The sequence below is a fragment of the Thalassophryne amazonica genome, chromosome 13 (genome assembly GCF_902500255.1).
Source record: "Thalassophryne amazonica chromosome 13, fThaAma1.1, whole genome shotgun sequence".
NCBI classification, from domain to species: domain Eukaryota; kingdom Metazoa; phylum Chordata; class Actinopteri; order Batrachoidiformes; family Batrachoididae; genus Thalassophryne; species Thalassophryne amazonica.
In genome coordinates, this window is record NC_047115.1 from 15,059,934 (window position 1) to 15,077,597 (window position 17,664).

Below are 17,664 nucleotides of genomic sequence, written 5' to 3' on the forward strand. Positions count from 1 at the left end.
TGGAGGGAGCTGAAACTCAGAACCTGAAAGATTTAGAGAAGATCTGTATGGAGGAGTGGACCAAAATCCCTGCTGCAGTGTGTGCAAACCTGGTGAAATACTACAGGAAACATTTGACCTCTGTAATTGCAAACAAAGGCTACTGTATCAAATATTAACATTGATTTTCAAAGGTGTTCAAATACTTATTTGCAGCAGTAACATACAAATAAATTATTAAAAAATCATACATTGTGATTTCCAGATTGTTTTTTTGTTTGTTTGTTTGTTTTTTAGATTATGTCTCTCACAGTGGACATGCACCTAAGATGAAAATTTCAGACCCCTCCATGATTTCTAAGTGGGAGAACTTGCAAAATCGCAAGGTGTTCAAATACTTACTTTCGTCATTGTAATATTGGCCATGCACTCGTGCTTCCACCATGCACCACATCTTCAGGCAGAATTTCACACAGATTGCCCTTGGTGTTCCAATGCACGGATACAATCATTCCAATATGCAAACGTTGCTTTGGGCAAAAATTTACTTTCACAAAAATAATGATCTTTTAATTACTTCTGATTATCCAATAAGTGGGGTCATTCTGACTTTATGTAACATGTGTCCTTATAATTTTGACAACCGGAGAGCAGACAAAACCTCCACACCCCTGTAATCTTGACAACCCGGGTTTCAGACCTCAGGTTGGGAAGATCAGTCTCGAGTGATTGTGCAAAAGGTAACAAAAGGAGAAATATAGCTCAAAGTGGAACAAATGGTAAAATGGACTGCATTTCTATAGCGCTTTTCCATCTCCATCAAACACTCAAAGCGCTTTACAATTATGCCTCACATTCACCCATTCACACAAACACACTCGCACACCAATGTTAGGGTGCTGCCATGCAAGGCGCTCACTACACACCGGGAGCAACTAGGGGATTAAGGAGCTTGCCCAAGGGCCCTTAGTGATTTTTCTGGTCAAGCTGGGGTTTGAACGGAGGATCCTCTGGTCTCAAGCCCAACACTTAACCATTAGACCATCACCTCCACCTCTGATTTCAGACAGAATTTTTACAAGATGCTTAAACAGGAAAGTGAATTTGTAAGTAAGAACGGCCTGCATCAACCCTGAGACCCATTGCACCGTTGCTTATCCATGGATATTATAGCGGGAAGCAGAAGAGCGTCTATCACAGCTTACTTCCCCAGCCAAGGTCAGTACCCACACACAGCTCTGAGGACACAGACAGGCAGTGTGAGCGGGAATCAAACCCACGTTTACATATTGGCCACCCAACTTGTGTCCACTGGTCTCCCTGCTCTGGTATAATTTCATATATACTGTTCAAAGGTAAGGAAATGCAGCACTTTGTTCAGCGTTATATGGATGACTGGATGCGGGTTATAGTCGCATCCAGTCCAGCTGAGTTGGTACAACTCATTTTATTTTTCTTTAGCATTCATGTGGAAAAGTGGTTAGATCACTCCACATAGGATTTTTTCTGTTGCCATTATCGATCCAACATCTGTACAACTTCCAAATCTGACTTGAGCATGTTTTGCTGATACCTCAGTGGGTTTAGGAATTCGGCTTCCAATATGTAGATCTTGGTTTGATTCCCATTCACATAACCTGACTGCGTCCTTAGAAAAGACGCTTCGTCTGCATTTTCCCAGTTCATCCAACTGAACAGGTACCAGCCTTGACTGGGGTAGTAACCTGTGGCAGACTGGTGTCCCTTCCAAGAAAGACTCAGACTCACACTGGCACCAATGAACTCCAGGGCTTCTACAGAATCAGAATCAGAATCTAATTTATTGCTGAGTAAGTTCTCACATACAAGGAATTTGATCTGTTGTCATTGCATAAGCAACAATAAAAGAAAAGGAAAACAACAACAAAAACTTCTGTAAGAAGTAATTCATGCATAAAAAATAAAAGAAAAGGGAGAATTATATAGGACTTACTTCTTGTTCTTTAAAGATTGGAGTGGATGAACATGCCAATATGCCAACTGCATATGTTCTTAAATCTGATTCAGTCAAGTCAAATATACAAGTAATATCATACAGTATGTGACTATTGTGAGAATGGTCAGATGATACACAAATTATGAATGTGAACCCTTTAGATAATAAAATCCAGTCTTCGCCCTTAAAGGATTTTGTCAGAATCCCCGCAGTCGTCACTTGGTGGATCTCATGGTGCACATGCACACACTGTTGTCATGAAGGTTTGACTCCAGATCACCCTGTAAAAGCATTTCAAATCAAATAGAGACGCTAACAAAAACATCACACGAAAGGTTTATAGCTTTTGATTATTTATAATGACACTTTGCCTTCAACAACGCAGATGTTTGGTGTAAAACACGAGTTATTAAAGAGTTTTGATGGCACCAATGGGTTGTGCGAACTGTGAGAGAGTATTTCATGTAAACCGCCAGATTCCAGGAGAAAGAAGGTGGAGAATGTCATCTGATTTTTATTGTTTTGATAACAGTTAAAATTTGCTGAGCAGATGTCAGATTCTGATGTGTGAAAGCTCTGACTGCTAACTTCAATTGATGCTGGACAGCAGGCTGTGTGTGTGTGTGTGTGTGTGTGTGTGTGTGTGTGTGTGTGTGTGTGTGTGTGTGTGTGTGTGTGTGTGTGTGTGTGTGTGTGTGTGTGTGTGTGTGTAATGGAAAGGCACAAAATGATTGTCATCCAAATTAATTAATAAGTGACATTTAAAAAAAAATACAGTTTTGCCCTTCCAAGGGTCCCACTGGCCTGGTGGGCTGCCAGACCTCTACAAGTGTAAGGGAAACATAGAAATCATTTGTCAAAAATTCTCAAACATATTTCTAAAGACATTCTCTCGCTTTAGTCTTGACACTTGTACGACACAGGGAGGAAACTTTATGGCTTAAGTTTAACCACTAGCATGCCACATAGCCTCTTGCACGAGAAAGAAAACATTTGGCTGCTAAATTTACACTATCTATCTCTAAGTTTAGATATTCTTCACTGTTACTGCAGATCCTATTATGTAACTATAAGAGAGTCAAATTCTTGGGTATTAGTTCCTCAACATTGCAGAAATAATGAAAGGCACTGGAGCGGCGATGCATATCCTGTGCAAATACTGCAAAGTACCACCATGATGGTAATATTACACTGAGAGAGTATGATAATCATTTCTAGATATAGGAGGAGTGGTAGTAGCAAGACCAATAAGCCAGACATTGTGAATCTAGGCCTATTTGTTGCAAGTATCAAGTAAAGGTGGTTTTTGGAGTATGGTAATGCCATTCCATGACATTTTGATGTCATCATGACATCCCTTTTACAATGCAATGACTGTGATTAGCTGATTGGTATGATCTTCACCTCTCCGGCAGTGATGGTTGTGGAGATGTCCTAGAAAATAGATTTTTTTTTTTTTTGACTACATTTAGCAAGATGAAGTCCAGATTGAAAAGACGTTCCCACTAGCTTGACTAACGGGGAATTCCCCGTTGGCTGACCTGGTAGAGTTCTGGTCTTTAGTTCAAGCAGTCCGGGGTTAGATCCCACCGCCGTCCCGGCCACAAAGGTCCTACGGTCACATACATATTTCTGACTACCTTGACCGTTGACCAAACGTCTCCACAAGTTAACTATCATGAGCGCCTCACCCAAGTAACACTCCAACCACACTGGCAAAATGCATCATCCATTGTTCATAAGCCACATCTTGTCGAAATGACTGTCCTGCATGTCCAGGCCTTGAAACAACAAAACAGTTTCCCACACGGCAGTACCTCAAACAGTCTGTGGTTGGCGAGTTTAATCATCCATTTCCTGTATAAATCTTAGATTTGGGGGTACACAGATGTGCTGAGTTGTTCACACGACCCTCTTTTGTGGTTTGAGGGCAGTACAATTACCACACCTCACTGTGATACATCGACTCAGGATGCTCCCAAGTGTGTCTCTGTGGACCTTCCACATGCCAAAGAAGCTTGCAAATGGATCCAGTACACATGTGGCTCAGTGTTGAGGAACGTGCCAACAGTAAAAGGCCACACCCATGTTTCACCAGGCTGCTATATATAAGTTATATAGCTTGTTTCAGGAGCTGGGGATGGACAGTAGTTGGCATTCAGAACCTGCGTAGTGTGGCTGATATGACAACATGTGGTACTAGTCCAGGCTCCCACTTGTGAAACCTGCCTCGCTAGTAATCAAATGTTTGTTACATTAAAGTGATAACGTTGTAGGAACTTTCATTTGCAGACTCTTGAATGTTGCTGGGAGGTAACTAAAGTTCTGGTCACACCAAATAATAAAGCCATGACTAAAGAGCCACATATGGATTTGTCAGAAATTTCAGTGATTATTCAAATAATGAGCCACATATATGATGTTCTTCTGAGGGAATTGCAGGAATCAGATGTTAAAAAAAGGCTACAAGGGCTTTCTCAGAGTGGAACCTGCTCTGTTGCATGTAGCCTGTCCTGTCTTCGTAGCTGCCAGGTACGCGGACATTAACATCACCACTAATATGCCTCTAACATCCTCGTTTATCCTCATAGTACCTCGTACACAAATCGCCCTACGCTATTTTTGCTAAATTTTGAACTTCTTGAAATGATAGCCACACCAGCCAATGAGATGACCCTTGTTAGCAGAATAGTCTGCCTCTATTCTCCATGAATAACTCCACTCATACCAAAAAAAAGAGAGAAAAAACACGCTACATGGCTCATTATTCATCGTTCATTATTTGGCTTAAGAATGTTACCAACCAATGGACTAAGAACTGCAACAGCACGGTGACATAACATTGCTGTAATGATATTATAACCTCATTTGAATTCCTCCCCTCCCAGAAAAAAGACAGAGTGAGTGATTATAACAAAAATAAATCAATAAAAGGGTGATTCTTTAACTACGGGCACTATTGGCCTTGTAAATGTAATTTCCACCACACCATTGCCTTACAATATAAAGCGCCTTGGGGCAACTGTTTGTTGTGATTTGGCGCTATATACATGTGCTCTGATGTCACTGTTTATCTCCATAGAAACTACCCAAACAATCTTTCATACAAACTGTTTAGGGACATTACAGTGTTGTGGTGGAAATTACGGCAATATTGTGGGACAACTACATTTTGTTTAAAAAATATCACAACAGTTGTATGACATTGAATACCCCAATTATGTTTTGATTATTTTACTGATATTTTATTCAGAGATATTTTAAAACATTAGAAAAAACGTTTCTTTACCATTCATTTTTATCATTGAAGATCAAAAGTCTGGGTGTGGGACAAGCACAAAACTGCAGTATTTGCATATAATGATGCTGAAAAAAGGTGAAAAAGTCATCATAGACTACTAGAACAAATTTCTTAACACACTTTCATTATAAAGATAACTATAAAAGTGTGAAATTTCCCCTTTTTTCTGTTTTTCATACAGTATGAGCAAAGGACATAATAAGTGCCCGTAGTCTAAGAATCACCCAAAAATAAAGGTTATCAAGTCTGGAATTGTGATGATCAAGAACTACAATAAACTAAAGTTACTGTATGGTTTTAGGCATGTTGAAGTACAAGACTTGTGTTGGATTTGCATCCATAATATTTAATGTTATTAAATAAATATTCTATTTTTTTCTCAAACATTCCACCAGTGTGCACACAATGTTCCAAACATGTCTTACAAGACTCCAGAAAGTGAACTTTACATTTGAAAGTTGGACACAAAAGTTTATTTTGGTGCAATGAAACTGTGACTTCTAAGCAACATTTCAAGCATGTTCCTCCTTGTAAGCAGAGTGCAACATCTCTCCGTGCACGTGAATATTTAATATGTAGGAACCTATTACCCGAGCCTTACTGTGGTACGTACTAGAAGTAAGTGAGAGAATAACAGGGATACAAGTTGGATGTTCTACCATCACTACTACTGAGCAGATGATGCATATGCATATATTCCATGAAAAGTTCTATTTTGCCCCAGCAGACTTTTTTTTCAGACTGGTCCTGATGTATGTTTGTAGAGTGACACAGTCTCTTGGATACGGTATCATTTTCATGTATGGCCAGTATCTTTGAATTTTCCTGGGAAGTTCTTCTTTGGTTACCGGGCAGTGTTAGTCTGTTTCATAAATGTCTACTGAGTGTTCAGATACCCTAGAGTTTGTTTTACACCTGCTTTCTACTGTAATATGCAAGTATGAGTATTTGGATGTATGTTCTGTTCTGTATTTGTTTGACCCTTAATGGTGAATTGCTATAGGTGGTTCACTTGACTGTGACGATGCATCATCCTTAAGAATGTGTCACCTTGAAGGTCAGCAGTATCTAGTTACGGCTGGGCGTCGGCCCATGAATGGGTCTCAGGACAGGTTTTCACGTTGATGCTCAGTGTGACTTTGTATTGATGCCTTTATGGTGTCAAATCTCACACATGATCACATTCTCGCTGGGGAGGCTGAGATTTCGTCGTCACACAGTAAATTCACCAGTGTAAAACTAACACTGCCAGTGTTAAATTAACACTGCCAGTATACATATGGTGGGCCCATATGTTCACTGCCAGTGTTAATTTAACATTGGTGATTTTACTGTGCAGTGTAAACAAGCGTTTGCGGCAACTTGTTTGCAACATTGCGTCGTTATGGAGGTGAGTTCAACCAAAATATGTAATTTGGTGCTTAACTAAGATAATCGTGAGTCTTTAATGTGAGTTTTACAATAAGAAAAAGCATGTTGTTGTTAGGGTTGCGTGTCAGGAACTGGTTCTTTTCAGGTATCCTTAAGAAATTATTCGATCCATCAATATCAAAAGCCTTTCTGCTTAATGATTCCCTTATCGGTCCTTCAGAGCGGCCATTGTTTTTGGGGGCGTTTGTCAGGAAAATGATCATTTCTCTACATTGCTTACAGATCCTGCAGCGGGTCTGTATAATCGACCGTTTCTGCAGCTTAGCTTTTCTTTGAATCTTGAACCAATGAAGCAGTGCTTCGATCTTCAATCTGCTGCTTTGTTGGTTCTTTGTTTTACTTTGCTTTATCTTAATTTTTTCCCGCTAAAACCCTAAAGAGCATATGTCTGTGAGTAATATTCACCTTTTTTATGTTAAACTGACCTGTTATGGTCTTCTGAAACAGTTGATAGATGTATTTTATAACTTAAAAACAGGACCAATGCTAACGCGTTAACATGTCTATGGCATTTTCAATGTTAAAGTTAGCATTAAGCTGGGCCATTATCAAGCCTCCCTCCCCAGCACGCAAAGGATTCTGGGATACTCTAAAACTGTGAATACTAAACTTGATTGTTTAGTTCACCTGTACTTGTCATCTGACATGGCACAGCCAACTACGCATATCTCAGACTGTTTAAACAAAACCTGCATAGGATGTATTGAATGAAAAGTGAGTCCAATCCTGACATGAGTGAAACCACATATACACAAATGGGAAGTGAGGTGCCATTACGAAAGTGGTTGAGTTGATAAGATTTGCATTGGTGATGCAGAACAAACAGTGTAGCAACAGCAAATGTCAAACCTATTTTTGGCGCAAAAGTTGTGTTACACAACGTTATGACGTGTGTGTTTTTTCCTCTTGAAAAGGTTCTAACAAAAGATGTCTCACATACAAAATATAGAATGAGTGTTTCAAGATGCACGCTATATTTATGAGGAGATAAGAATCTACTTGCGGGCACAGCTCAGGTAATTAGCGAAGCTAACTTTTTTGTTAGCAGACTAGTTTTTCAGCTAACTTTGAAAACCATTAGAGGGCCAGTTTGCTTCCACTAAATTTAGTTCTGTGAACTTTAAGTCAGCTAATATTTTTGGTTTTAAAGTCAGACATGTTTGCAAACCCTAACATCATACATGTTTGGTGCTGTTGGAGCTTAGATGCTAATCCAAAAGTGCAATATTGGCCTGAGTAGGGTTGCCAACTCTCTGAAAAATAAATAAGGGACACCTCACTGGCAGGGCTGACCGGCCCATGGAAATATAGACTGGAATGGACATGCGCGCCTCTATCTATTAGCGTCACTCAGGACAGGAAGGCGCCATTACTAAGGGTGGAAATGTGCAGCTCATCAATAATAAACTGACTGCTTTTTTTGCACTAGCGTCACTATTTCTTAATGGATTTTAATAAATGTAGGCTTGTTTCAAAGCCCTTTGAAAGCTCTTTCCAATGCACTTATGCATGTGTGGGTGAAAAAAAAACCTTTTATGTAAAATGCAGAAATCTGGGGAAATTACAACAAACTGTGCTGCTTTTCTCACTTTATTGTCGCTATTTGTTAACAGATTTGAATAAAAGTAGGCTTGTTTTAAAGCCCTTTAATTGCTCTTTCTAATGAACCCATACATGTCTAGGTAGAAAAAAATGTTTTATGTAAAGTGTGGAAATTTGTGGAAAATATTCCATTCTGTTCATTTACTGTGATTTTTTTTTTTTTCCTGTCATCATAATTCTTGATGGATTTTTATAAATGACGCTTGTAAGTTGTATTCATGCTAATTAAAAGGTCTAACGAACCCATACATGTCTGGATAAAAAATCCTTATGTATTAAAATATTAATCTGAAGTATGCCTTGCCATTGTGCTCATTTACCTTGCTGCTTTTTCCACTGTAATATTACTGCTAGTGTTTTAATGACAACAACATATATATGATTTTTACTAACATTTTATTACAAGTAGATATAAAGCCATTCAGAATTTATGACTTTTGACCCTCAGTCAGGGTAAAAAGTACCTCCTCCTTCCCCTCCAACCACACTGTTAAAATTTAAATGCCTCCTGTGACCACCATGTACATATCATATTAAACAACAGCTGCAAGTATATGTATAGACATAAATATATTTAAACATTTTTGTTTCCACATGTGAACGCAGCTTAATGAAAAGAACTTATGGCGTTGAGTTATAGTCTCAGTATACTGACATTAAATTGCGGCATAACGACTTTAAAATAGACATTTGTTTTACATAATTACATTAAGGCTCTTGTACAGTTCATTTTAGTATTGGAGCATTTGTTTTTGTGGTTCGTGCAGTTGATGGTGAAGCACTGGCTGCCTTTTTTCTCCTCATATCGCTTCTGTTTAACAGGATCAAGGTCTCTCTCCACCCTCAGTAATGGCCGCCGTGGGGCACGCCGTTAGTCACGTGACGTCCATTCCAGTCTCTATTTCCATGGACCGGCCAACTGACCATTGCCTTCACTCTTCCCAGCATGTGTGTGAAACGATTTTTAACCATTTGACTATTGACTTGAGCCTGAATTTAAGTAGATGCACACATGCATTTGTTATGATATGAACATGCGGAAAACAAATTATTATTTAGCAATTTATTTTTAGTGCAAAATAAATTTTCACTCACAATTTCAATATGAGCATCCTGTCCTGCTTCAAAATATAAAAAAAATTCTTTAAAAATAAATCTTTCTCTGTCGTGTTATTGCTTAACTTAAAAGTGTATAAATTAACAAAAAAAATATCATCCAAAACAATGTAACAGTGAAAGTCTGAAAAAGTAAACAATACTTACAATACTTATAGCTGTTGTCACGCACCTTTTCCACCCAGCCATTTTCCTTTTCCCATTTGCCCATGTATTTTTGCTTTCTTTTTTGTTTTGTTTTTTTCAAGGAGGAGTAACGACGTTACAGACATTGCTGTTCGTAGGCGTATCTGCAGTGCCAGCGCGGAGCCATGCTACTTTGTTATGGTCGTCCGACGACCGTCGTCGGCTCATGATTCTCATCCGCGATATTCTTGCGAGCAGATGTCCCTCAACCAATGAGATAAGAGTGATTCTGTATCGTCAACTCATGTCTGTCAACTCATTGGTGAAGAGCAGGAGAGAGGCTGGGATTCCATATAAAGCGCAAGTCAATTCCATTGACATTTTACAGACTTTTTGATTCTCACAGAAATACGGGACAAACTGCGTCCCGTTTCAGGTCAATACGGAACGCACACTTTTATTTCCAAATAAGGGACGATTCCGTTTTTCAAGGGACGGTTGGCAACCCTAGCCTGAAGTAAGTAGGAGTACAGTGTTGTGGATATTTTTGGCCCAGTCACCTTTAAAATTAGGTCAAGGTCAGTCATGACTGAAGCTGGCCTAGACCTTGATGGGATGCATGCTTGATGGAAATTTGCTGAAGCTGTCAAATCCTTGTAAAGTTATTGAGAGTGCAGTCTTCAACACACACAGATATGAGTTTTGGCTCTGTGTCCTTCAATATTTGGTCAAGGTCACTCATGATCAAACTTGACTTAGACCTTTAAGAGATGCATCCCTGCTGCAAATTTGATAAACTTGTCTCAAATCTATGAAATGTTATAAGGATTACAGAGTTTTGGACATAGGCACAGACAGATGGACAGCATTTCTGTGTCCCTCCATCAAGACATAGAACCAGAGAAATTACATTAATTACATCATTAAAACAATTTTCCGTGTGTAGTTTTACTTCTTATTTGTTTATACATTTTGTGCTGTGAATAAACTGTATGTTGAGTGCAAAATACTGTTTAATTTCATTTGTTCATTTAATTCTTAATGTACATTTTGATCATGTTTACACTACAACATTTTAAAATTTCAGCTCTTTAGATCTGTTTTTCAGGCTTTTGGAGCCAAAGAGCAGGCCAAAGCTAAATTATTATCATATGTTAGCTGTTAGCGGATAACTGTAGCTTCAGCAAAATATCTTAGCGATTTATCGTTTTAGAGTCATTACAGTTAACTTTTCAGTTGGCAGATTAACGGTTGTTGATGGGTGTGCTTTATAATGGGGCAAAGTTAGCACAGGGATGTGCACTGGAAGAGGCGGTGAGCCAACTGCCTCTGAGCAATAGCTAACGCTGCACAATTACAATACTGTGAGGCTGACGTTAGCCAAACATCCCCTTTGTTTCATGACAAGAAATGAAATTAAAATCAAACTGGAGCCAAATAGTAAATGCCACAAGTGTGTCCTGCGTCATTGCCTTAATTTGGAAAATGTTAACATGCGAAGGCCTGCAGGGCGCATTCCTCCGTGAAGCACCAAGAGTCTGGATCAAAGCCCCATATGTACATACAGCCACACGAGGACGGTGCGTTCTATCTGCTACCAAAATATTTGCATTCATTTTTGAGTTAATACTGTAAAACAAAGGCAATTATGTACTGTTGAACTATAAGTTTCTATTGGACTATATATATATATATATATATATATATATATATATATATATATAACTGCAACATTAACTTTGACCATTTTGTTGATGCATCTTTGGCAGCAATTACAGCCTCAAGTCTCGAGTATGACGCCACAAGCTTGGCGCACCTGTTGTTGGGCAGTTTATTCCTCACCTGAGCTCAGTTTTGAGCTTCATGGCAAAATCTTTGAATACTTATGTACATGTGATTTCTTAGTTGTTTAATTTTTAATAAATTTGCCAAAATCCCCCCCCAAAAAACCTTTTCATGTTGTCATTATGGGCTGTTGTGTGTAGAATTTTGAGGAAAAAAAAAATCATCCATTTTGGAATAAAATTTGGAAAAAGTGCTGTGAGAATATATATATATATATATATATATATATATATATATATATATATATATATATATATATATATATATATATATATATATATGACTCAAAATAATTAATTGATTCTCAAAATAGTTTGTCTTAATTTTAAAGTCAATTAATAATTGATCATTACAGCTCTAGTGTACATACTGTAAACCATTTAACCTGCATTTTTGAAAATACAACTGTCAATATTTACCCAAACCCTGGTGTGGTAGTGTGGTGTTTTATTTCCAAATACAGCGTTGATCTAAATGGACTGCATTTATATAGCACTTTTCCATCTGCATCAGATGCTCAAAGTGCTTTACAATAATGCCTCACATTCACCCCGATGTGAGGCTGCTGCCATGCAAGGCGCTCACTACACAACGGGGGCAGCAAGAGGATTAAGGACCTTGCCCAATGTCCCTTAGTGATTTTCCAGTCAGGCAGGGATTTGAACCAAGGATTGTCTGGTCTCAAGCCCAACCCTTTAACCACTAGGCCATCACCTCTTTGTCATATGTTTCTATGGTTCCTGTCACACCGTGACAATTTAGCCAGCGTATGCCAGTGTATGAAAAATGCGCTGAATATGTTAGATATGTCAAATATGTTAATGCAGCTGTCACACCATGACGATTTAGCCAGTGTATGCTGACAGCCCCTTTTTCCACTGAGTGGTCCAGGTCGGTACTGCGCGGTATGGTACTTGTCAGAGTGGTTAAGTCTGGCTTGGTTTGCGTTTCCACCGCCAGCAGAACCTTTTAGCTGGTGGAACACATCATCCAGTACACTTGCAGTGTGTGTTCTCCACACAGAGGCCAAACAGATTTTAGATAATTTTACATGGGTAAGATGTCAATAGCAGACAAAACGGGCAGAACGATTTAATTAACAGAGTCACTCATTGGCACAGTTGGAGTGGCGGCATCTGATTGGTGCTGTGTCAACAGACAAAAGATTACGTTCCTTAACATTTTTTAAATTTTAATTTTTGTCCTGGTGGATTTTGGGATTTATTTTCATTGCATGCAAAATGCTGAAGAGTTGACTGATGTCATCAGAATGAAAGAGGTGCTGTGACTCTGTCAAATTTAAAATAAGTTAATTGTCTTGTTGTGGCACAGAACGCCGGTGTTGCCAACCGAATGGTCCCCCCTAAAAATTGGTCCGCCCTGCCTTCATTACGCATGTGTCATTAGCCGCGGCTCACGGATTATCACCTCGTTTCTGCTTCAAACTGCACTCCACTCATCATCTATTCAGCGGCAGATATCTGAAGCTTTTGTACAACAATCATTTCCACATAAAGTCAGCATTATTTCAGCATAATAGATGGAGAAAGCAATCAGAGTGCTGGGCTACATGAGCTGCTAGCTGATGTGTTCACTGCGCGTAGGTCATTTCAAAGCATCACCGATATCGCCTTGTTTCTGCTTAAAACGGCCTTGTTTCTGCTTAAAACTGACTTTAGAATGATTTAAGAGGTTTTACCTTGTCATCTGATGGTTAATAATCACATTAATCCATTTGATCATTTTGGGTGAAGAGACTGTGTCTCAGACAAGCTGCTGAGCTCCGAAATGAGGCATGCGCAGTGGAGGCAGGGCGGACCGTTCAGTCTGCGACACCGGTGTTCTCTGGTTCAGGCTGAGAAACACACAAAACACAGAGGAATTTCTTTAAAAGTGCTCCATTTCTTCAGCCATGACAAGGAACTTAAGTATTTTCAGACGTCGTTTTCCAAAATCAGTACGATTTCGTCAGGCTGTGATGATGAATCCAACAGAAACAAACAGGTAAGATGAAGACTTTATATTTACTCCGTGTCTGAATGGTTTTAATATTTGTAACAGTCTGAGCTGTTCACATGACAGCAGGTTTCAGGTATTCAACCAATCAATGGACATATTTCAACTTCTGAGTACCTTACAAGAAATGCGTGTCAACAATCTCATAACTTAGCTCCAACTTATGGTCCACATATGCGGGACGTATGAGTCATAAGCTGGCACACATCTAAAATATTGTGCATGCCCAAACTTTTTCGAGGTACTCGCCGTATTACGACGTATATCAGCGTTTCATCGTGCTCTTAACTTATACAAAACTTACCTATAACATATTAGATGTACACCCGCGTATGCCAGTGTTTTTAATACGTTCAGCATATGTTGGCTAATTCGTCAAGGTGTGACAGGGGTTTATAGTTGTATCTTGATGGTGAAAAAGAATTTTAAAAAATGGCAATGATAAAAAATAAAGATTTCAATTTCAATTAAGGTCTAACCTTACCTGTGTGAGGTAAGGTTCACACAGAATCTGAATGATTTCAATCATTTATTTTACTTTTTGTTTTTTTTTGCACATTCTACACTCACGATATGGAATAATGTAGAAGTGCTATAAGAACACAGTGGAAACTAATGGTGGTGTGAGAAACTGTTGACTTCATGTCAGGTTACACAGGAAGAGCTGACGCTGAGCTTTATTTCAAACAGACCCACTGGTTGCTGAGGAGGAAAAGGCGGATCCGGACACACACAACTTGGCAAAGTTGAGAAGATGCAGCTGAGTCAGAAGAGCCATCCATCTGTCCTCTTCATAGACCGGACAGCAGGCGGAAATGTAGAAATGTGAAACTTCTCAATCATAATCAACCTGCCAGCAGGTGTGATGTCATCAGGAATATGTGATACTGCTTTGTTCTTCTGTCTCATCTTTTTTCCCACACCTGTGTGAAGCTGTTGATTTGACGATACTCACTGTACTTATTATGCCATGTCAAGTTTTAAAATTATTGTTGGGTGCAGTTTTTTTCTGTGTTTGGAGAGAAAACACACGTTAAAAATTGTCACATTATTGTCTATGTTAATAAAAAAAATGATGATTCATTTGTATGAAGTTATTACTCTAAGATTTATTGTTATCAACAAACAAAATAAGTACAAACTACTAGGATACGCAGTGGATTTGTGTCTTTGGTATTAATTTGATGTCTTCACTAACATTCTTAAATCCAGATTATTTATCTTTGATCCTGATGTTTGATCCTGAGTGTTAGCCTTTCATCCTGATCATTTCTGCAGATCACTTATCTTTCATCTTTGATCCTTTCCTTGCTCAAGATCACTCATCTTTAATCCTTAATAGTAGTCTTTCATCATTCTGATTCACTTCATGTTGGTGAGACCTGCGATCTTGATCCTTGCTTCAGATCCCTCACCTTTGAGCCTCAATGATGACTACTATTATTCTTCGTCTTTGGTCCTGATCACTCAACGTCAATCCTGATTGTTGACCTTTGATCCTGACCTTTGATCCTAATTGTTAGCTGGTGATCCTGATGCTTGCTCCAAGTCACTCACCTTTCATCCTTAATGATAAACTTTAGTCCTGACATTTGGTCCTCATCACTCAACTTCAGTCTTAATTGCTGGTCTTTGATCCAGATCTTTGATATTGATTATTAACCTCTGATTATGATTCCTACTCTAGCTCATGTACCTTTGATTTTTATTGTTATTTCTGATCTTTGATCATGATTACTCAACTTTGATCCTGATCACTCAAATTTAATCTTGGTGGCTGAACTTTCATCCTGATCTTTGAAGCTGATTGTTTAACCTGTGATCCTGAACGTCACTCCAAATCCCATCTTTGTCTTGATTGCTAACTTTTATCCCTGATCCTGACTGGTGAGGTTTAATCCTTATAAGTCATCTTTAATCCTGATTGCTGAGCTTTGATTTCTGATCCTTGCTAGGTTATTTTTGGCATTATTCATATGTTGCCTACTTTGATTCTGTAATCAGGATCAAGAGGCATGTCATGAGTTTGAACTTTGACCTTTGATCATTAACGTAAAACATAGATTATTATGTCTTTGACCATCTGATCAGCATCAACACAATCAAAACAACAGCAATCAGAGATTTCTGATGTCTGCCAACCCGGCTCCGGATTGCCTCTAAAATTCAGTGGCATCTTCCATGCCCTAATGTCTATCTGTGGTGCAAAATTGGTGAGAATACGTAAAGTAGTTTTGCTATAATCCTTCAAAGCCTAAATAAAGTAAAATCTTGATGCAGAATCCAGATCCGGATCACCTCCAAAATTCAGCGGAGTCTTCCATGCCCTAGTATGTATCTGTAGTGCAAATTTGGTGAGAATCCATGATGTAGTTTTGAAGTAATCCTTCAAAGCCTATATAAAGAGAAATCTTGATCTAGAATCCAGATCCGGATCACCTCAAAAATTCAGTGGAGTCTTCCATGCTTTAATATCTATTTGTGATAGATATTAGGGCATGATAGATAGGATATGAAGATAGTATAAGGTTATGTGTTGCAGAATTTGCACTAAGATGTTAATAATGTCTTTTATTAATTGTGTATATTTTAACTTCGATCTACTATGTTGTTTTTGATGGGTGGTATGTATTGGATGTGTTGTTGTGTAGCAGACCCCACTGTTCAAGGCAAATTTCTCATTAGGGAGACAAATAAAGACACTTTGACCTTTGGTGCAAATGTGGTGAGAATTCGTGGAGTAGTTTTGAAGAAATCCTACAAAGCCTATATAAAGGGAAATCTTGATCCAGAATCGAGATCTGGATCTGGATCACCTCCAAAATTCATTGGAGTCTTCCATGCCCTAATATCTATCTGTGGTGCAAATTTGGTGAGAATACGTAAAGTAGTTTTGACGTAATCCTTCAAAGCCTATATAAAGTGAAATCTTTATCCAGAATCTGGATTCGGATCTGGATGACCTCTAAAATTTAATGGGTTCTTCCATGGCCTAATATGTATCCATGGTGAAACTTTCGTCAAAATCCGTGCAGTAGTTTTGATGTAATCCTGCTAAAAGGCAGACAGAGAGACAGACAAATAAATAAACACATGATATTATTACGTCCTTGGTGGACATAACTAGCATAGTAACTAGCATAAATTGTCAAATTTTAGACACATGGTCAGAATGAGAGAGATGCTGCTTCTTTGAAAAGAGATGGATCGTGGCTAGAAGCAGATTCTTTTCATTTAAAGTGAACCAAAAATTTTAAATATCCTAAAAAAAAACAAACAACAACAACAAAAGTGTGTGGTATGACCCCTTCAAAGTTTGATACTACATTTAGATTCACGTGACCGTACACCAGATTACGGGTTTTGAAAAAGACTATTAAACCCCTTGTCCATCAGATTAATGATAAAATAGCTGTTTGAAAAAAAAAATGGCTGTTTAGTAAGACATCTGATGCTGCCATGTATTTCTTAATTAGGATTTCTACATCAGTCTTGGGTTTTTAGAAAAATGACATTACATAATACTTATTTCTTGAAAGAAGAAACACTTTGGATCTGCAGTGACAAAATCTGAATCTCTGCTACGTCCGTTTGGTTATATAGCTGCAAAAAATAGCCAAGCCCATGACAAGAAACAACAAGGACAGGTAGGATGAATCATCAGCCAATCAGCTGCCACGCTGATGCCTGGTGAGACATGAATCACGATGGCTGAAAAGAAGAGGGAAGTTAATGGGTGGGAAAAAAAAAAAAAAATCTCCTGAGTCACTCGGCAACAGCTCGTCATTGGTGGGACTGCTAACCAATGATAAGGGCTAAGGAGACCAAATAAGAAAATAAATAAATGATTGACTTCTACTTAAAGAGACAACATTAAAATGTTTGGCAAACAAGTTTGAAAACTCAGAAAGTTGTCAAATTTCTGGGTGCAAGTTTTCAGCTATTAAATATTTTAAATACCTATACTTTGATTTTACTGAGTGCCTGTAACTGAACATTAATAAAAATGAATTTTTATTGAAATTAATTAATTAATTAATAGCTTCCCAACTAGTGCAATACCGTGCATCTGCAAAGTATTCACAGCACTTCACTTTTTTTTTTTTTAATGTTACAGGCTTTTTCCAAAATGGATGAAATTAATTTTGTTCCTCAAATTTCTACATACAAAACCCCTTAATGACAATGTGAAAAAAGTTTTTTTTTTTTTGATTTTTGCAAATTCATTAAAAATACAAAAACTAAGAAATCACATGTACATAAATAATCACGC

General features: G+C 38.3%; 1 long non-coding RNA gene across 1 annotated transcript in view; it reads left to right on the forward strand.

Annotated features, from left to right (window-relative positions):
• LOC117523094 overlaps window positions 1-14,472 on the forward strand; it is a 171,006-nt gene extending 156,534 nt beyond the window's left edge. Inside the window, exon 5 of the long non-coding RNA XR_004564416.1 lies at window positions 14,082-14,472. This is a non-coding gene — a long non-coding RNA (uncharacterized LOC117523094). The remainder of the gene's footprint in view (window positions 1-14,081) is intronic.
• Window positions 14,473-17,664: the final 3,192 nt, after the last annotated feature.